This window comes from Rhinolophus ferrumequinum, chromosome 9 (assembly GCF_004115265.2).
Source record: "Rhinolophus ferrumequinum isolate MPI-CBG mRhiFer1 chromosome 9, mRhiFer1_v1.p, whole genome shotgun sequence".
In the NCBI taxonomy this organism is placed as follows: domain Eukaryota; kingdom Metazoa; phylum Chordata; class Mammalia; order Chiroptera; family Rhinolophidae; genus Rhinolophus; species Rhinolophus ferrumequinum.
Window position 1 is genome coordinate 69,046,981 of NC_046292.1, and position 17,157 is coordinate 69,064,137.

The window sequence follows — 17,157 nt, forward strand, 5'->3', positions numbered from 1 at the left end:
GGGTCTGTCTTGGGTTCCAGGTATGTCAGAGATGACTGCAGGCTCACTAAATTTGTTTGCTCTTCCTCAGCACAGAGCTGACTTCATTTCCTAGCCCCATTACATTTTATAGGACCAAATGACTACATCCCATTATACAATTAGAAGGCATGTGTCCTTTTGTGGCCAAGAGAGTTAAAAGTGTGCCTTCTCCATACTCTTTGTTTTTGCTCCATGGCTGGCCAGATGGAGAGGGTCCAGGAAGAACTCAAGGTCCAGAGGAAAATGAAGCCAGAAGACAGAAATAGCCTGAGTCCCTGAAACATCATGTGGAAGGCCACCTGCCAAACATCTAATTAGACTTATGAGAACAAGAATAAACTTTGGTTATTTTAAGCCACTGAGATATGGGGTTGGGAAAGGCCTACTATAACACAACAAGTAATTTTTCCTCAATAATACCTGAATATTCTCTAATTGAGACTTTTAAATCAAGTAATAATGTGAAAATAAATCATACAAAAGATAAATTTTAAACACCTTTAACAAAACATTTAACCTTAATAATTTCTACTACAAATTTTCTTAATAGATTGCTATTCAGGTTTTAATGACTGATGAAGAGAGAAAAAGATTAGGACAGTTTCAATTCTTTTTAAGTAAATCTTTCAATTGAACTATAACAGACATACAGAAAAGTACAAAAATTCTAAGTATATAACTTCATTTTTTACAACGTGACCATCCTGTATTACCAACTGCCTGATAAAGTTATAAATAATTATCTTCCTTAAATGTAACTTCCATAGATCAGTATTTGCCTGTACCTGAACTTCATATATATTGAGTCATATAATGGATACTCTTATATGACTTCTTTTGCTCAATATTTATGCTTATGAGACTCATCCATGTTGTTGCATGGAGTAGATTTGTTGAGTTTTATGGCTGTCTAGTATTTCATCTTAAGAATATGCCAAAATTTCGTTAAGCATTTTTCTGTTGATAGACATTGAACCAGGTGTCATACCCAGACACCAAATATGCCAGCACCTTGATTATGGACTTTCCAGCCTCCAGACTGTGAGAAATCAATTGCTGTTTATAAGCCATCCAGTTTATGGTATTTGTTATAACAGCCTGAACAGACTAAGACAGACATTTTAGGTTGTTTCCATTTTGGATCTATTACAAATAGTGCTGCTATGAACATTCATTTAATCTACATGTATCTTGGTTTACTTATGAATATATCTCTGTTCAGTGTATAACTACCATGTTTCCCTGAAAATAAGACCTAGCTGGACCATCAGCTCTAATTAGTCTTTTGGAACAAAAACTAATATAAGACCCAGTCTTATTTTCATATAATACAAGACTGGGCCTAATATGATATAATATAATATAATATAATATAATATAATATAATATAATATAATACTGGGTCTTATATTAATTTTTGCTCCAAAAGACACATTAGAGCTGATGGTCTGACTAGGTCTTATTTTCGGGGAAACACAGTAGGAGTGGAATCTCTGGGTCATGCAGTATACACATGTTCAGTTGTAGCAGATACTACCAGCCATCTTTCAAAGTAGTTGTACCAATTTTCACCCCCTCTAATTGCTCCACATCCTAGCTAATTCTTGATATTGTTAATTTTTTAAATGTCAACTATTCTGATAAGTGTGACTATTATCCCATTGTGGTTTTTTGATTCGTATTTATCTTATTACTAAGGAGTCTGAGCATCTTTTTATATATTTATTGGCCATTTATATAGTCTTTGTTTTTTGCATGGGTGAAATGCCTATCTCAGGTTTTTATGTCCCCCTTTTTTCCCTAATTTGTATGTATTCTTTATATAGTCCAGATATGAATCTTTTGTCAGCTACATATATTGCAAATATTTTCTCCCACTCTGTGACTTGCCTTTTCATTCGCTTCATAGTGTCTTTAGATAAACAGAAGTTCTTCATTTTAATGCTGTTCAATTTATCAGTATTGCCCATTTTGGTTAGTGTCTGGTTTAAGAAATCTTGGCCTGTTTCAAATTCATAAAGATATTCTCCTATTTTATCTTTTAGGAATGTTATTACTTTAGTTTGCACAAAAACTGATTTTTGTGTATTGATTTTCTATATGGATATTCAATTCACCTGACACTATTTGTTGAAAGAGCATGCTTTTCCCCACTGCACTGCACTGCAGTGACACCTTTGCTATATTTGAAGTGTGAGTTTATTTTTGAACTCTATTCTGTTCCATTGGCTATTTGTCTATCCTATGACAATACCATACTGTCTTAATTATCACTTTAGAATAATCTTTGTGTTTGGTAATAAAAGTTTTCCAACTTTATTCTTCTTTAAGACTTTCTTTTTGTATATGTTTCTATATAAATTTAAGAATTGGTTTGTAAAATTCCACACAAAAAAATCCTGCTAGGATTTTGATTAGCACTATATTGAATCAATAGATTGATTTGAAGAGACAGAAATCTTACAATATTGTTATTATCAGATTACTTACTATCTATTAATTTATTTTTAAATTTTCTTTGTCTTACGAATTGGGATATATGCTGTATGAGAGCAGGAACTTTGTCCATTTTGTTTACTGCTCCATCTCAGAACCTAGAAGAATACCTGGCACGTTATAAGTTCTCAGTAAATATTTTTGAAGTAGTTAATGTTCTATTGAGATGCCTTTTTTATTCTCCTGTCCCCCTTTCCTTGGTCTGCCCAACTTATTCATCAGATTTGAAATCACATACCATTTCCTCAGGGGAATCTTTCCTGATCTCCAGACTGGGCCAGGCTCCCCTGTCATGTGTCCCCTCTAACGACATTCCGTACTTCTCTATATTTAGGATTTACCTACATACTATCATATAATCATAATTATTATTTCACAATACTATATAATTATTTGATATCAATCTCCCATCTAGAATATAAGTTCTCTGAGTACAAGGACCAAGTTTCTCTTAATTTCTTATTCACTGTTATACTACCAGTACCTGGCCTGGTGCCGTGTGCAAGGCAGGTGTCCAAAAATTATTAAGTTATTTTCTAAAAGAGGCCTAGACTCCCTCTTTCTTAAAAATAGGAGTTATTATATTGGCAACACTTTGTTATCCTAATATCAAAAATCTCTCTACATGTTTCCTTCTGCTTTATCCTCTGGATTATTTGGTGAACATTCTCTACCAGATTTCCTTGAGTAGAAAGGGGCTCTTATCCCAGATTGGGTGAATCAGAAGACCCTTCTAAATTGGAACTCAGGAGGCTACATTGCTAAGAAACTCTGCAAGTAACTGGTGCAGTGGTAAATTTGGCACTCACTTCTTTGGATTACATTCATGACATTGCTGCTTTATCTCTTTGCACTCCATAATTTTTGTAACACTGCTCTGGGTCCAGTTTCTTTCCTCATCCCTGCCCATGCTGTGTTCTGCTTTTGCTCTCAAGGCTGCATTTTCTTTTTGGCCATCTGCCTTCCAAAGACAGCTGGAAGGCCACCCCAACTGCCTAGTTAAGAACCTCATTAATCTCATTTTTATCTTTCTGGTCATGCTCACCACCCCGGCTACAACGGCCACACACTGTCACAGCTCTCTGATGCAAACTCAGGGAGAGTGAAAAGGATATAGTCCAATATTTAGGGAATTTTGAATGAAGAAACCAGCATTGTTGTCTGTGTGACCTTGAAAATGTCACTGAACTTCACTCCAGGTACAATAATACCTGCCCTCTACTTCAGAACTGTTGTGAGTATAAAATGTTATCATGTATCATGTCAAAACTTTGTAAACTATAAATAGATGTATAAATATTAATTATAATTAATAAGCTCAACTATCCAACTCTGCATGATGGGAGGGACTATTTGTACACTGTGGTGTTTAATGGGAGCAGACATTCTTCCTAATACTGCTTTGTTCCTTCTAATAAACCAACTGGCTAATTATGTCTTCTCTGACTTCAAAGTGTCCCATACTAATAACAAATGTTGAAGAGGCTGTGGAGAAAAAGGAACTCTCATACCTTGTTGGTGGGAATGCAGATTGGTGCAGCCACTATGGAAGGCAGTGTGGAGGTTCCTCAAAACATTAAGAATAGAATTACCATATGATGCAGCAATCCCTCTCCTGGGTATTTACCCAAAAAATCTGAAACATTTATCCTTAAAATATATGTGCTCCGATGTTCATTGCAGTTTTATTTACAGTGGCCAAGACATGGAAACAACAAAGTGCCCTTTGATAGATGAGTAGATAAAGAAGATGTGGTATATATACACAATGGAATACCATTCTGCCATAAGAAAAGATGAATAGTTCCATTTGTGACAACATGGATGGATCTTGAGATTATTATGCTAAACAAAAGTCAGAAAGAAAAAGTCGAGAAAATGACAACATGGATGGATCTTGAGATTATTATGCTAAACAAAATAAGTCAGAAAGAAAAAGTCGAGAACCATATGGTTTCACTGATATGTGGGATAAAAACTGAAAGCAACGAATGAACAAGACAAACACAGAAACAAAAACTCATAGACACACAATAGTTTAGTGGTTACCAGAGGTAAGGGGTCGGGGGGGGGGTCGATGAGGGTAAAGGGGATCAAATATATGGTGATGGAAGGAGAACTGATTCTGGGTGGTGAACACACGATGTGATATAGATGATGTATTACAGAATTGTACACCTGAAACCTATGTAACTTTACTAACCATTGTCACACCAATAAAATTTAATTAAAAAAAAAAAGTGTCCCATACTGTAGCTATGGATGCATAGTAAAATCTCTTAACATTTTGAGCTTTTCTGTTTTTTACTACTCGTCTGTATGGCTTACACAATTTGCCTTCATAAAAGTAATATTTTCCAAGTAATGAAAGTAGAAAAGTCTCAAGTCTTTCCTTTGAAAAGCCAAAAGTATTCATCTATTAGGTGAAATAATGATTTACACCTCTGTAATGAACTTTAATGATCCCTTCCCTCTAGTCTATCACCCAATCCTGTTGATTCTAATCCCTAGCTCTCAATTCCTTCCTCTCTCCTTCACTTCTACTGCCATTGTCTTATTCAAACCTTTCTCATCCTTAATTCCTCCTGACTTGTTTAACTGCCTTCATTTTCTGCCTTCAAGTTCTTCCTTAACACTGCCATCAGGAGTCAGCAAACTATGGCTCATGGGCCAAAGCCAGCGCATAACATTGGAACACAGCCACATTCGTTCACTTACGTATTGTCTGGGACTGCTTTGGTGCTACAACTGCAGAACTGAGTAGTTTCAAAAGCGACCATATGACCTGTGTACTGGGTTGACTGATGGCCCTCAAAAAGATGTCCACCTCCAAATCCCTGGAATTGTTACGTTTTCTGGAAAAAAAAAATTCCTCACAGGCATGATTAAATAAAGGATGTTGAGATGAGATCATCCTGGATTATCCAGGTGGGCCCTAAATTTCAATGATAAGTGTCCTTATTAGAGACACACAGAGGAGGTGAGGTGAAGATGAAGGCAGAGATTGGGGTAATGTGGCCACAAGCCAAGGAAGGCAAGGAATGCCTGGAGCCCCCAGAAGCTGGAAGGACCAGGATGTCCCTCCCGGAGCCACTGCAGGGAGTACAGCCCTACCACCCCTATCTTGATTTTGCACTTTGGGTCTCCAGAACTGTGAGAAAATTAACTTTTGATATTTTAAGTCACCAAGGCTGTGGTAATTTTTTACAGTCGTCTTAGAAAATTAATTCAACACAGAGTTCTAAAATACTGACTACCTGGTCCTTTAAGACAAAGTTTGCTGACCCTTACGTTAGTCATTTTTCCTAAAATACAACTCTAATCATTTCAGCAAAAAATACAAACTTATCGGCATGACATATGAGGAATTTCTCAGCTAACCCCTGCCTATTACCCCAGCTGTATGTTGCCACTTTTCCTCCTCCTTTCTTTTATAAAAATAAACTTTTAATTTTAGGATACTTCTAAATTTACAGAATAATTGCAAAGGTAGTGTAAAGGGTTCCCATGTACTCTAAATTCAGTTTTTCCTTATTATTGACATTTTACATTAGTATAGCACATTTGTCACAGTTAACAAACCAATACTGATACATTATTATTAACTAAAGCCCATTCTTTGTTCAGCTTTCCTTATTTTTTACCTGTTTTCTGTCCCAGGATCTCCTTCAGGAAACCACAGTACGTTTAATCATCACATCCATTTCTTTTTATTCCTCTCCTTTCTTTTCCTTCTTATTTATTTGTTTGTTTCTGCTCTTTGCTAAACACTGGGCATATAAACAAACATGGCTTTTCCTTAAAAAGTCTAGAGAGGGAAACTAACAGATGAAAAGTTAATAAATTAATTAATTAATAGAGTGAAGATAAATGCTAAGAAGAACACGAATAGTGGACAAACAGAAGCCACGTTAAACAGAGACATAGTAAAGTGTATCTCCAACTGATTTTTTTTAAAGATCATTTTCAGTGGGATTAAAAGATTAACAGAAACACCTGTTAAGGAAGCTATTGCAATAGATAAGCTTAGAGATGACAGTGGCTTGGATTGAGATGGTGTGGTGGAGATGGAATTAGAGCTATTAGCCATATTCCAGAGATATTTTTGAGGTATAAACTAGGGGACTTGTTGATAACTGTAGATGTGAAGAATGAAGAGCAAAGTGGAATCGATCACTGATCTCTCAGTACAGATCTTCCATACCTCAGCCATATTAATTACTTGTTACTCTTCATACCTGCTGTGAGAGCTAAAGGCCCAAACTCTTACATGTATCGAGTCCTCTAGGTGAATGCCCTTTTCTCCCTCAATTATCTTACTGGTAAATAATTTCTCTTCAATATTCTGTTCTCTTTAGTATTCATCCCTCCTTCTGGGAAGCCTTCCTCTACTTTGCCTTCGTATTCCTCACCCTACTCCACCTCCCTGAGTTAAGGGGCTTTCCCTCCTGTATGTTCTCATAGAGCCTGTACATCCTTCTAGGCTAGCTTGTAGCACCCCATACTGTGCTGTTATCATTTGCTAACATATCTGTCCCTTGAAGGCATTGTGTCATATTCATAGTATAGTTCCTGGCACAGAGAGGGGTAAATGACTGTTTAATTGATCAAGTCTTTACTATAATTTCACAGAAAAAGAAAAAAATAATACGACTTATGATTTTCATATAAGAAAGCCATCAAAATAATCACTGGTAAATCTAAAATGTAACTAACGTCATCCACAGTGTACTTACACCTTCTGAACTTTTGCAAGCACGTTCCTTGTTAAAACTTGTGATCTAAACAAGTTTCTTTCATTTTAAAATGTATTTCATATTTCACATTTGTCTCTGTACTGAGAGATAGCTATGGCAAAGCCTGCGCTTTTTAATTCCATTACTCTTTTGGTTTCAAGTAAGAACAATAGTCTCCATTTCTAAAAGTTAAGAATCTCTCATATGGTCAAAGATCTACAGCCCCAAACTTTCATTAAGAGAAACTTTAGGGGGTTGTGCCTAAATGTGTTATGTGTGCACTTCAATTCTTTTTGTTTTAGCATACTGTCTTCTGTTTCACTTCAACATAATTATATTATGGTTATATAATTTATTTAATCAGCTTGATTAATATATTTAATCATCTCACATTGATTATGAAAGTATCTTCCTTCTTATAAAGATAGTTGCCTTGCATTTATTTTCATATTAGAAACGTTCATAAGTTGCTTATGTTTTTATAAATAATAGACACTCCATTTCCTAAAATCAAGAGCAACTTCCAACAACTATGCCTTGCTCAACTTTTTATAGGTTCCTTTTAAGATTGTCTCAGGAGAAAAGCAATGATATTCTTCTTGGTTTTGTTTCCTTGTCTAATGCAGCATATTGTAGTATAAAATACCTAGAAAGCCTGGAGTTGAGGTACAAATGTAGCTATTTACAAAGCTTTTAAGACATCACAATCCTAAACATGCTAGCTAATTCTCTGTGAGGAGAATTAACTCCAGAGTAGGAGTCAGGAAATTATGCCTGATTTCCAGGCTACAAAGACTCAGAGTTGGTCACTGAACTCATGCAAACTATAAATAGTTTGCTATTTATTCCTATTATGTGTAGGATACTCTTGTTTATGTTTACTTGTTAGCTTGAATCAGTAATATCAATTTCAATTCCTAGAAGGTAGGATCTAATTCGGTTGAACATACTCTATTTTGTATTTTGTAAACTTATATATGTATATATGGATGTTTTAAAGTAATATTTACTGATAATATGCAATTTTCAAAAGTTCCTTCTGGGAAAATACTTTTTCCCCCAGCATCATCAAACATAGATAAGATAGATGGACCATATTCAACTGAAAGTTCTCTTTTAAATAATCTTTCACTATTAAAGAATTCTGACCTCTGACCCTGCTTTATTTTTAAGGAGAAAATTTGACCCTATATATGAAGGAGGCCTATCTTTCTAAAAAAGAATGTCTTGTTCTCATGAGCTGAACAGCTAGCTGTAGTCTGGACTCCTCTTTGAGTATAGTTCCCCTGCCACCACCATCTCCAGAGCTTAGATGGGAAGTCTTTTATTTGCATTCCACACTGGCCCTGTTCATATTTAGACTAAATCAACTATGTGTAAGCCAACTCAATCAAAATGCTGTTAAGCTTTTATTAAAGATCTTCAGGGCAGGATAACTCACAACATCTCTAGTGATAACCATTAGTGTGGGAAGAAGAAGGGAAATAAGAAGGAGAAGGAGGAAAAAAAGGAGGGGAAGAGGAGAGGAAATCCTTAGGAGAGACTTGTAAACAAACAATGGCTTTTCTCATTAAAACATTTTCCCAATCTCATCAAGATTTGAGCAGATGGGAACAGCAGAATATCTGAGTACACTCCAGTGGCCCCTTGAGTTTCCTTAGTGCCACCACCATGCCCAGATTTTATGCCCCTTAAAAACTTGGCACTGGTTGAAACATGGACAGTAGCTACATCCTTTTCCCTATTTCCTTAAATACAACTGACAGCCTCAAATTTGATGTGCATTCATCATAAATATGAAATTGCTTAGAACATATCCAGAGCAACCTCATTAATATGAAATGGGAATATTTTGGTTACCAGTTTCTAGAAACATAAAATTAAAGCTATGTGGTTAAGGCTGCTAATTGTTATCAAGTATCAATTCTCCCCTTCTTCATTTTGTAATGAAACCTCTGAATTTTAGCTGCTCAGAATAAAAGCCACATATCCCAATCTGTCTTGCAGCTAGGTATAGTCATATTACATTTCTGATCCATGGAATTTGAGCAGAAATGATGTATGCACCTCTTGGTCTACATTTAGAAGGGAAGGGTATGCCCTCCACTGCTTTTTTTTTTTTTAACCCTTTTATGCTAACTGGAATGCAGAAGTGATGATGCATAGTTTTGGTCAATATGTGCATGGGAAATACCTTATGGCAATAAGATAACAGCCTGGATTCCTGGACAAACTCATGGAGCAAACCGACCCTTTTAGCTCCAGACCACCAACTGCCAGACTGTTACACAAGAAGAAATGAAGAAATAAATGTCTACCTTGTTTAAGATGTTCTTAATTTGGGTCTCAATCTAGGTGCTGAACCCATTTTCTAACACAGATGAGTATGCCAGTGAGTTCAAAGAATAATAAAAATACCCTACAGCTGGAAATTTTTAAATGATACCCAAGATGATGCAAAGGAACTCAAATATAGTCAAAACAATCGCATCACAGGTGAAATGCTGAAATTTAAATTTAAATATTTTTTAAAATGCTAATATGCCATTTGAGGATTGATGACAGAATACTGAAATTGGTAAAAGTTTGAAAAATGGCAAATAACATTCAGAAGTTTAGCAAAAATGTCAGAAGAAATCAAAGCAATCTTATCACAGATGAAATGTTAAATTTTAGCTTTAAACAAGGAGCAATGGGTATTTTGAGTTGATAACAATTTGCAGAAAGAGTTGACCAAAATTATTCTGTTCAAACTAGTAGAAAGGAAATGAGGATGTCTGGAAAAGATTACTAATTTGAACTGTATGTTTAATATCTCAAATAACATTCATACTTTCTTTCATCAATAAGGTAGTATAAGGGAAGTATGAGGGAAGGATAAAAAATAAAATGACTAAACAGTCTTAAAATGCTAAAAGATGAGCATTGAGATGATAATAATATGTTTGACTAGTAATTTTTAGAAATAAATTAAGTTAAAAATTCTAGTTGAAAAATTGATGAGAGAATCCTACAGATTCTCTAAATATTGGTAAAACAGAAATGTCATTGAAAAGGCTTGAAAAGAAATTAGTATATACTGACTTAAAAAATAAACACTTATTATTCATGCGGTAAAAGAGGATGAAAGTGGGTGCAGATATAGATAAGAATGGAGAGCCCTCAGTGTGAGTAACAATGTAAGTTATAATTTAAACTTCAAATGAATTTTGCCTCTAATTGGGAATGAGGGCAAAGGTGACCAGATTTCTCACATTTTTTGTTCTTGTTCAGCACATAGTGGAAAACTTTTAAAATTGAGTTTTCAAGCTACTTTTTAAAAAATGATGTTAATCTGTTTTCAAAGATAATCTTGTGTAAAAGCTCAAAGTGGAAAACAAGCAGTAAGCAGAGAGGCTCTACCTACTAAGGCTAAGGCAGAAGCAGTTGCCAGGGCCCAAGACACCAGCCTCCGAGATTTTTGGCTTTTCTGTATCTATCTCCCTTCCCATGCTCTGGGGGATTAATCAGAGGAAGGGGTGCCTTGGAATCTCAGAGTTCCATGAAGACTCATTGAAATGCCATATTTATAGTTACTGGTTTGCTTCCTGATCAGTACTACTATTCATATTTATTTGCTTGGATAGCAAATATTTGTTTTCTAGTGGAAGGAAAGGGTAATCCCTTTCAACCAATATTTAGTGTCCTCATTTTGGTAAATAACCATTTAAATTAGGTGCTGTTTTTCCCGTAGTAGGTGGATTAATAGCCGGGAATTATTTATTTCCATTTCCTGAATGCAGATATAGAATTTTCTCCCTCCATCCATTCCATTGAGGTAGTATTATTTGGCAGTAACAACAAATATTTGGCTGGGTTCTGAATAAGTTGTTTAAACCTGTTTAATTCTAGTTTTAAAGACAAAAAATCCTGGACATCTTCCTAATTTTTAGCATTTTTCACAAAGATGTCTTTCTTTTCCTTGCTCACTTTTAAAAAGTGATTGGCTGTCTATGGGAGGATAAGCTCTGAGTCACACTATATATTCAACCACTCATTCTGAGCTATCACTGATGGCTTGAATTTGTCCTCTGAGGGCCATATTGAAGATGAAACTGAACCTTGAGTTCTGAATAGTCTGCTACTTCTGACCAGGTCCAGAACCACAGCATATATTATAATGCAAGGCTTGTTAATAATGGAGGGAAGAATGCAATGCCTTTCTAAAAATGTGTTTATTAATTCCTGGTAGAAGACAATAACTTCTTTAAAATGAAAAGTTGCATGTCTCTTTATAATTTTTGTAACTCCAAATTAACAGAAAAGAAAAATGTGCCAGATCATACCACTTAACTAAATGTTTCATAACAATGTGTTGGTAAATTACTATCATTATTTAGTAAAATCAAGAATTCTGTAATATCACTTGTCCAGTTTATTCAATTCAAAATTTAAAACCACCCAAAATGCATCATTAATGCAGAAAACGGTGCTTTTCTTTTTTTTTCTTTGCCTGGCTATCGCATACTATGATGCTTGCTGGAAATAGAACTTCAAGGGTGAGGAGGAATAAACAGGGTTCAAAGTTTTCTGTGATTCTGTAGCCCTTTAATCAGAGTGTTCCTAGAACAGGAGAAGAGTAGGGATAGACTAAACAGCTTCAGGGAACCAGCTACTTTGGAACACTAAACCACAGTCCCTGAGTAAATTCTATTTTAACAATAGCCACAGAGTCCTTTCTAAAGTATTGCTTTATCTTTAATATTTTAAAACCAATGCCTTAAGTGATGTACTGGTTATTTTTCTCTCTCTAGATGATTCCTGCTTTGATGAGTTGCTTTATGTCTCAGTGTTTCAGTACATGGTCTGCTGGGTATGGCAAAAACAGTTCATATTTGCCTGTTGAGATTTCTGTACACTTCTGACAAGCTGTTGGATTTAGGTGTAAAGCAAGATTTTCTCTGAATGTGTTTCTTTGTTCTATCTTGGGGTTTAAAATAATTTTCTTATAAATCCTCAACCTTTTTCTCATATTGGAAGTGAATGAAAAACAAGCAAAACCTTACCATAGCTTACTTTTCACCTAAGCAGCACAATGAAAGATCTTTTAAAATCCACAGTCTTTGTGACCAAAAAGTTTATAGATTTTGCTTCTTACAAATTAAGTTAACAAAACTAAGTTATATTGTGGACAAACTATAACCTGAAATAATGTCTTCCAAGGTTTGCACATAGTAAGTGCTTAACAAATTCATGTTAATTGTTTTCTTTTGAGGCCATCAGGAGGTTCTTCCTTCTTCTACCCACAAAATTATTATGCCAAACTAATCCTTCAAACTCTCACAGACTTGGAATAACTATGCTTAGTGAGAGTCTGATTTCTTTACTTACCATATTCTGAAATTGGACTTTCAAAGTCATCGCTGTGTTTATTATTAGGAGAGGGGCGGTGGGGAGCAGCATAAGGTATGGCTGGAGCCTGGGCTTTGGCATTACCCAGGTTTGTGTTGGAGCCGAGTGTACCTGGATGAGTCACTGAACTTCTCTGTGCCTCTGTTTGCTCACCTATAAAATGGAAGAGGTAATACCCACCTCAAAATGTGGTAAAGAAATAAGCTTATGCACATAAAGCCTGGCCCAGTAATTTACACTGTGAAGACTCAGTAAGTGAACATTGCTATTAATGTCATTATTATCAGATGTCTGAAGTATTAAAGGAGAAAAACAACAACATAAGTTTTACTATTTATAAAGGTATGTCTTCTGTATCTATCTATACTAAGTTGGCACTTTCTATATGTGATATAAAGAACATGAGAAACCTGCTGTTTTTCTAGAGAATAAACTGATTCAGTAGATTTCACCAACATTAAATTATCAAAAATTATTTATTATATATTGACATGTATATGGAACTATCACATGCAGGGGGAAATGCAAAAACAAAAAATCCTCACCCTTTATGTACTATCCACTCAATCTTTCTAAAATTCTGGGTTCAATAACAATTAAACTATTTTTCCTCTGGCTTTTAAAATTTGGCCTATAATACAGTTTCACTGTCTACCAGAAGTAATGTTATCCATTAGAAAGAGCCAAATGAAGGTCATATCAGACTTTTTAATACTCAATTTTAATGATATTCTATAAACTTGATAATTAAATTAAATTAAGTTAATCAGCCTAACAAAGTTATAAAACCGAGAGTAAAGAAAAAAGCAAGTTAAAAAAACAGAGTAAAGGAAAAAACAAGTTAAAAGAAGTCTTCTTAAGACATACATATCAATGATAAACACTATCCCAGTTTAACCTTATAATATTATCTAGAGATTTTAATATACTGACTCTTGACTGTTTCTTTCTGACTTGTAATTAAACTTACCCCATTCCAAATTCTCTCTTTTAGAAAAAACTTAATATTCACTCCTTCCTCCTGTACCATTTTGCTGTTTTCTTACTTCTAACTTTTGCCATGTTTTCTCTGGAGCACCTGGTCTATAATAATTGTAGAAAAATAAGATGACTTCATTGTTTATTCCCCAATGATTTCAAACTGCTAGCTAAATTCATTACATTTTTACCTCCCAGCACATAAGAACTATTTGCTAAATTAATTTTTAGATAAATAAATAATGCAAATAAAAATCTGTCAGGACAAAAATCTTTGCCATTAGGCAGCTACCTAGATGCTCCAACATTTAGTTTGATTGAAGAAACTGAATCATATGAAACTGATCTTTTAATATAAAAGTAATTATTTAAAAATTGTTGTTCCAGTATCAAATCAGATTATTTCCTTTGTGCTATTTTTCAATATTTCTGATGAATTTCTCCTTTACTCTACATTAGGAAAAACAATATGCTTTTAAAAATACTGTCTGGGGCTAAAGTGACATTTGTGTAATAGTTCTGTGTTGCAAAAAGGTAAGTCATCCACTCAAAATAATCCCCACCTCATTTAACATCAAATGAAAACCACAGTGAATTTACACTGCCCCATGTGATATTTAGGGCTCCTTACCACTAGGTGGCCTGATCCTCTCAAAAAATGAATAAGAGCAATTTAATATTGGAGATTTTGGCATTAATTGTCTTGTAAGTAAAGAGAACAAAGCTCAAGTAAATGTATGGGACTGAAATATTTTCATTGCAATAAATAGTCTTTAATTGACTTTTCTATTTTTTATAAAAGACTATTCCCACTTCTATTAATGTATTTTAATTAATCTCTCCATTTTATCTTTTTCGGACATTATACACGCTATTTATTACTATTGCCTTTTGAAACTCTCAGAATATCTTGCTATGATAATGATTAAGAATAAGCTATGTATTTCCCTTTATCACACATCTTTCCAAACCACACGGTTATAGATTTATCAGAAAGATACTCATTGTCTTTGATGACTTTAATTAGGAAAAAAAATGAGGAGGCTGCATTATTAAAAAAAAGAAAGAAAGAAAGAAAACCATTGCCTTTCATAAAACTCTTTTAGTGTTCATAAAGAATTAAATTTTTTTAAATAAACACTTTTAATATAATTTTCTTTCCCTTTATAGTCATAGAACATACAATTATTTGGGACCTGAGCTAATTCCGAGATTTCAAATCCCTATTCCCGTCTTAAATACAACTTAACTTTAGGTTATTTCCCTGTTCATTAGTACGTCAACCAAAGGATGAACAAGGAAAACAAAAGTTCTGTTCTTTTCAAAATGCACTCCTGGAATATAAATGACTAGTACTGCAATAACTCATGTCCTTTATTTAGAAAGGAAGTAGATAGAAAAGAATTAAAGATGAGATATGTCAGATATAGATTTCTATTCAAAGCCCCACTGGCACAGCAAGGCTGAGACAAGTCCTGGTTTTAAAAAGCAGAAGTATAAGATCTCTTGTCCAGGTTCTTGGAATTTTCTTCCATTCATATTTGTGAGCATGATTAGAACAGCCTGATCTTCGGTGCTTTCTGTGATCGTTCCATTTTGTGAGCTCAGAAAGATGGCTCCCCCTGTACATAGACAATGTACATGCTTCTATAAAACTTCCATTTTATTATATATTTGTGTGTTTGTATTATTTCATGAAGAGGACATGGAAAATTAAGACTAACCTGGCTGCATTCACATATGTTCAAATTTACTGAAATAGTTCCAATTAGTCTACCAACCACAAGTACATTAAACATAATAGCAATTGCCTTACAGTTATTAGAATATTTTATTATTATTGTCATCATCGTCATCATCATCAGAGGATTACAGATATGGGTAATGAACTTAACACAATAACTAGCACATAATAGATAATAAATGATTATTATTGTCATTAAAGTGGCCTATAATAAAATATATTCAGCAATGACAATAATCTTAATTATTTATTACTTACAGTAGTTACTGACATAGCAAGATATTATTATTAGAAAATTTAGAAATTACCTCAGAACCTGGCAGTATTTTTACCAAGCACGGGCCCAACACGTATAGGAATCAATACTATGGCACTGGCTTTTGAGAAAAGAAAAGCTTTTATTGCTAAGTTGACCAGCAAGGAGATAGGAGGTAAGGCTCAAATCTCTCCCCCATCCAGAGTTCGGGGTACATTTTAAGAGCTTAGGGGAACAGGCTGGTGTGTGGAAGTGCTGGCGGGGCAGGTTTTGAATGGAGAGCTTTGGAAGTTGGCCATTTATTGTAAGATATGGTAAGGGATTTCTGTACTGTATATTTCTGCACAGTGGACCCCCTCACTTCTGAAAGAATTTCAGTGTTGAGGTTCTGGTTATGTCCTGGTCTTTTGGTTTCATGTGTGGGCAGAGAGGGGACAAGATTTTGGTACAGGGTGCAGATGGAGGTCAAGATAGTTTTCTCCTCTCTGCATGCTTCTTCAGCTGCATGACTTGTGGTTTTGGTCTGTTGTCTCTGGAAAGCAACTCAGTATCTTGTTAGAAACAAGATAGGACCAGTTTAAGCTGAAGTAATAGACACATTCCAAATTAGCTGCAGTAAAAGGAATTTATTGGTAATGATTCTGGCTCTGATGCCAATGCGTGTATGTGGGGGTGGGTTCCCTACACCACCAAGCAATTCTCCACCAGCTGGATGTCCTACAATTGGACTCAATTCTGACACTATCTACCCAGAGATCCCTCATGTTAGAAATTCAATCCCACATGACTGCACCTCCCCGCAACACACCTACACACTTCAGACACTCTTAAGCCCAGGTTACCACCTGTGCTCCTGACTCACTGGCTATAGATTGAAGGTTCTCACAGTCCTCTCCTTGGGTTTGATTAGTTTACTAGAGCAACTCACAGAACTCAGAAAAACACTTTGCTTACTACATTAACTGTTTATTATGAAATTATATAATTCAGGTACAGCCAGATGGAAGAGGTGCATAGAGCAAGGTATGAGGGAAGAGTGTGAAGCTTCCATGCCCTCTCCGAGTGAGTGGGCCATTCTTCCCAAATTTCCACGTGTTCACCAACCCAGAAGCTCTTCAGACCCTGTCATTTTGAGTTTTTATGGAGGCTTCATTACATAAGCATGATTGATCAAATCATTGGCCGTTGACTACTGATTTAACCTCCAGCCCTTCTCCCTTCCTTGGAGGTGGGGTGGGATGCAGAGTAGGACTGAAAGTTCCAAAACTCTGATCACATGGTTAGTTCTCCTGGCTACCAGTTCTCATTCTTAGGTGGGGTCCAAAAGTCATGCATTAACATAACAAGACACTTTTATGACTCTCATCACTTAGGAAATTCCAAGGGTTTTAGAAGCTCTGGGCCAGAAACTGGGAGAAGACCAAATATATATTTCTTAGTATAAATCACAATTGGAAATCATTGATTGTTTTACAGACTCAAAGGGCAAGAATTAAAACAGGGCTTCAAGGAAGAACTGAAATCAGGGACCAGAA

General features: G+C 35.2%; 1 protein-coding gene across 1 annotated transcript in view; it reads right to left on the reverse strand.

The window, feature by feature from the left end:
• HFM1 (helicase for meiosis 1) overlaps window positions 1–12,691 on the reverse strand; it is a 133,210-nt gene extending 120,519 nt beyond the window's left edge. Inside the window, exon 1 of the mRNA XM_033114766.1 lies at window positions 12,624–12,691. The gene's annotated coding sequence lies outside the window, so the exon portion shown is untranslated. The remainder of the gene's footprint in view (window positions 1–12,623) is intronic.
• Between the last annotated feature and the right edge of the window lie 4,466 nt (window positions 12,692–17,157).